This window comes from Zea mays, chromosome 4 (assembly GCF_902167145.1).
Source record: "Zea mays cultivar B73 chromosome 4, Zm-B73-REFERENCE-NAM-5.0, whole genome shotgun sequence".
Classification (NCBI taxonomy): Eukaryota; Viridiplantae; Streptophyta; class Magnoliopsida; order Poales; family Poaceae; genus Zea; species Zea mays.
In genome coordinates this window covers 226,438,614-226,444,111 of record NC_050099.1, presented here as the reverse complement: position 1 = coordinate 226,444,111, position 5,498 = coordinate 226,438,614, and positions in this window count along the sequence as shown.

The following is a 5,498-nucleotide window of genomic DNA, read 5'->3' as shown; positions in this document are numbered from 1 at the left end:
TCGTGGTGAGAAAAATCCCCACACCCTTAATTTCTCGTTTACTGCCTTGTTGTCCGCATAATCGCTCCCCGGAGTTGACCTGCACCGTCGTTGGGCTGCTCTGCCGTGGACCGCACCCTCTGGTACCTTTGCGCCGGTGTTGTGCCCACATATAAGCCCGTCGTGTCACCCCAAGCTCGCCTAAGCCCTTTCCCAATGCCCTAGACCCTCGTTGTGGATGTGCCCTCGCCTCTAGCAAAACTTCGCCGCGGAGTCGGGCGCCGCCGCCGCGATCGGACCAGCAACCCAGCCCAAGCTCATCGTCAGATCTCAGGCATCCATCTGGGATTTGATGGCCTGGCTTCTATTAAACTCAACCCGATCTCAACCATTTGATTTAGATCTGGCCGCTTGGATCCGAGCCCTCGCTCGCGTTCTGCAGTTGGGCCCAGCCAGTCAGGCTGCCTCGCCCCTAGGTCACAGACGCCCTTGGCCCACTTGTCAGCCCGCGATCGCACCCGCGAGCGCTCGCTCGCTCAGATCTAATCCTGGCCGTGGATCTATGATCGTGTGGTCGAGATCAGCCGATACCCCTTCACATGGTAGATTTGCTAAAAAGGCCCTAGGCTTTTGAAGAATCAACCTGCCATCCTTAGTTTTCATGCCCAGGTCCCTGTATTCTTGCAAAAAGACCCCTGACCTTTTAGGTTATCGCAGAATTGGACCTAGTTTTGTATTTTAAATTCCAAAACTTGTTTATTTCATATCTTTTGCATATGACACCAAATTGAGTGATTCAAATTGCAAAATGTTCATAAGATTATTCTCTACCTGTTTAAATTATAACCTTTCACTATTTGCACGTGTTAATTTTATGCCTAGACTATAGGTTAGTGTAAGTCATGTTTTATTTAATAAAAGGAAAACCCTAATAGTCATTAGATGATTAACTTTGTGAGTTTAATATCATATGAACCCATCCCTGGTAGAATTTTGGTAATCCATTAAGATAGATGAATTTAAGTTATGTGATCCCCGAGATAGACAGTACTTAGAGAACCACAAAACCCTAGGTGTATTAGTCCACCCTAGACCCTAGGCTTCACTTTTGAGTTTGTTACTTTCTTTTAAATTAGTGTTCTCTTGATTGTACATGTTTGGTGTATTGTTTCTTTGTCATTATACAAATTTGTTGAATGCATGATCGCTTTGCGTAGACAACAAGCAGCCCGTGGTTCCTGAGTGTGTTGCCGAAGATCTTCCTGAGCAACAACCTGGTGAAGGCAAGTGTCCTCTGACCTATTATGTCCTACTTACTTTATAATTCATAGTCCCGCATTACTTAATTGAAACCTAAGGTTTGACTAGTCTGTATTCATCTTGTCCTTGTTTACCTTTTGGGTTATTATGGTTAGCTTCATGCTATTGCTCCACTTTAATCAACGAACATGATGTGAATATTTATGATATGATGTTGTCCTTATGATTATGATGATGTCCTTATGGCACTTTAGGGGACTCAGGCTATTTTCCTGAGTACCTCTCCGTAAGGACCTGTTCGTTGAGTGACCATCCCGGATAACAGTGCAACCATGAGGGTGGAATGGGACGTCGTAAGCTGATTAATTAGATGAACCTGGGGATACAGTTGGCTTTGTCGAAGGGCCGTCAATGGGGGTCGGGGCATAGTGCTCTCTTTGCTAAGGGTGCGTGTCGAGGTTCATTCGATTTGGTTTTGTTAGTCACCCACCTTAAGGAGGAGTAATGTGTTTGTATGACTTGTGAAACCTAACGAGCAGCCATGCACCAGTGGAGTCTTTGTAAAGGCTACATAGTGTATCCCTAGCCATTCACCTTGGTGGTGAAGATTGGGTATGTACAACCCAGGCTAGAAAGGGATCACGACTCGCGTGTAAAGTGTGCAACCTCAAAGGAGTGTTAGAAACTGGTATATCAACAGTGCTCACGGTTATGAGCGGCCTTGGGATCCTCTTTGATTAGAAGAACTTTGGATACTTTTATGATGATGGTTAATGATGATGAATATAACTCTAATCTCTGGTATTTCCTCTTGGAGGGAGTACATTTGGGTAATAACTGGGTTTATTACTAAAATTTGGCTCTACTACTAGTTATAAGTTCCTGACCATCTAAAAGCAACTGTTTTAACCTTAACTCCACATACAACTAGTCCACTTTAGCCAAACAGGACATTTGCTGAGTACGTTGATGTGTACTCACCCTTGCTTTAAAACCCACCCAACCTAGATTGTCCCCATTGCAATCAGTGCTTAGGAGGAGATGCAGGCAATATGGAGGACTTTGAGGAGTTTTAAGACTACGATGAATTCTAGTTGTGTTAGTGGAAAAGCCCCAATCAGCTGCCTGTGAAGGCCTTATCTCTATGTTTCGTAATCCGCACTTTGATCACGTTTATGACTATGTTATGTTAATGACTCTGTGGATGTCTTGGACATCTTGATGTAATAAAGTACCTTTTCCGCTATTTAGTTTGAGCAATGTGTGATGATGTACAACTATGTAATCGCTGTGTATGTGGATTTCTAATCCTGGCACGTACATGGTTCGCATTTGTTTTGCCTTCTAAAACCGGGTGTGACACCAAGCAACAACAACACAAAAGTCACTAGATGTCAATCTCGCTGCCCGCCTCACCATCGTGCCCCCAGCCAGCTCTGATATCCTCATTTTTCTTCCTGTTGGTGTTGCCATTGTCATTTCAACTCTTCCGTATCTAATATGTGTATGCTCCATGCATTCTTGTGAGCACCGTCTAATATCCCCTAGTTGTATGCACAAAAAGCGCTCCTCCTCCAAGGCGCTTCCGCTTCTGCTCACTCACTCCAACGTTGGCGTCTTCAGCCTCTACACCTCTGTCATCCGAGCCGGGTATGTTGTCGTGATGAACCCACTGTAGGATCGTGCGGTGCACCTAGGTTTGAGGGGGGGGGTGCATCAGACCCAGTGTTGTTAGCCTAGCAAGATAGGGTATAGAAAAGGTGATATTGAAAATTGTTCGATATTATATTTATGGGGTAGGTCACGAGATTAAGAATCGAATGTACAGGCACAGTAGATACAAAGATTTAGACAAGTTCGGGCTCTTGATGTAAGAGGATACCCTACATCCTATATGGGGTATATGTTGTTGTATGTTGTGGTGTGATATATGATTTTCCATGAGGGCTCCCACACTCCTTTATAGTCCAAGGAGAGGACTGTAACATGGTGGATATTGAGTTGGTTACCTAGTCCATGACGGTACCAAGTCTTTTAGCTAGTTGTACATGAATTCAACTCTATGATTACAAGTGTGTCTTCCTTATTTGTTAGGATCTTTGCCATATTTTTTAGGATCTTGATCATATCTTCTATTCCGATATGATCTTTGATATGTTTGTGCTTCTAGAATCCTCCTGGTGGTAGACCTTCTTCTAATAATGACGATCGAGTCCATGGGCTCTCAACCAAGCTCATAGGCCTATCTATATATTCTTCTCGTTGAGTTTGATTTGGGTATCCCTAGTATATATTATTGACGTTAGCCCCCATGTTTTATTTGGATGAGTCATTAACTCAGGCAGATGAGACTCAATCTTCTTGATTTTTCTATGATTGTTCTGTCTTTTGGCTGAGTCCTCAACTCTATCATGCACCCCTAAATCTATAGACTCAATTTACTGTTGAGGACTTGGTCACTTTATCGAATTGACAATTCAAATTTTGTGACTCTACTTTTTATCATGTAGGTGTCCAAGAAGAACTCAGGGTGCATAAACTCTTGTTGACTCAATAAGAGATGTAAACCCAATTGCTTCTAAAATAGCTCATCAAATCATGCTCTATCTATAATATTCTTTATGGCACTTGAGATGTGGCCAATTTGGATATTGCTAGATTTTGGTAATGCATTGCATATTATTATAATATATGGATTCTTCATCATTTCTGTATGGATTGCATTTACACCTTAGTTAGGTATTAGCTTTAGAGTTGAGTCCACTTTTTAACTTCAAATTTATATCTATATCAGAATAATTCATAGAGATGACTGAGTCCCATGAACTTAGTAATCCTGAAGCCATTATAGGAATATCCTTTATTGATGTCTAAGTTTTAGGAACTCAAAGCTCCAACTGATGACCTAGTCTTATGGACTTGGTACTTTAATAGGGACTTTTTAGTTATATGACCGAGTATCGTGAATTTAGTAATCTAGAAATCAATATGACTAAATTATATGAACTCGATACTCCTGAAACCCATAGATAACCATGAATTTGGCATTCCAGAAATCCATAGATTGTCGAGTTACATGAACTTCGATATTCTAGCTTAGAATCTTTATAGGGAATAATCCCCATAAAAGATCGAGCCAGATGGACTTGGTACTACAATTTGATTTGCAAATTCTTTAAAAAAGAGTTTCTCCAAACTTAGAAAAGAATTTGATTTGCAAAATAAAAAAGGATAAGTGGTGATAAATTGGTCCAACACGTCAAATCTCTAAACCAACTTAGTTGAAATCAATTTGCATACTTTAATCTCAAATTGATTAGCAAACTTGATTTGAGTTAATCAAGGTCTATATGCTTTGGTTGTGTTGGCATAAATCACCAAAAAGGGATAGATTAAAAGGGAAATAGGCAAATAAGCCATGTTTTTGTGATTAATGTCCAACACAACATATTGGACTAACTAGTTGCTAAGTCTATGAGCACGGGTTCAATTGAATGCAAATTGAAGGAATTGAAGTTCAAATTAGCTCAAACAAGACGAGGAAGTGCATCTTTTGTAAAAGGGTAAATAATGAGGTTTGAACCTTTGAATAAGTTGTATACACCTATTAGAATGTTTTTGCCACTTTGGTTTCCTCTCTAACTCAGTTTCTAGCAAAAGTGCCAATTGGAACTTATTTTGGGCAAAAATAGGACTTGAGGAGAAAACTTGAGCTTAGGGTATTAAACTATGACTTAGACTTGGTAGACATTCTCTACTTAAGTTTCTCTAAGTCATAGAAAAGCTCCCAAGATCAGCCAATTCAAAGTGAAGAAGTTTTGGCGAAAAAGAACTTCAACTCAGCTGACTGAGGCTCACCGGACTGGTCCGATGGTTCACCGGATCGAGTTACCAAAGAGCTCTGTTGTCAGTCTCTGTGGCCTAGCACACCGGTCTAGTCCGGTGGTGCATCGACCCACTTTACCAGAGATTCCTGCAGAAGGGTCTCGGTGGCCTGGCGCACTAGACCAGTCCGGTGGTGCGTCGGACCACTTTTCTAGAGAAGGCTGAGGAAGAAGTTAGAAGCCCCAGGCACACTGACCCAGTCCAGTGGTACACCGGACCTCGGCTCCAACATCTACTTCGGGCTCAAATGGGTGGCTGGCACGTGGTGGTCCAATGTAAAGCCCTAAAATTGGTATAATAAAAAAAATATAAATGCATATAAAAGTGTTTTGGAGTTGTGGAACCTTTGGATATTTATTAGGTTTTATTTCTTT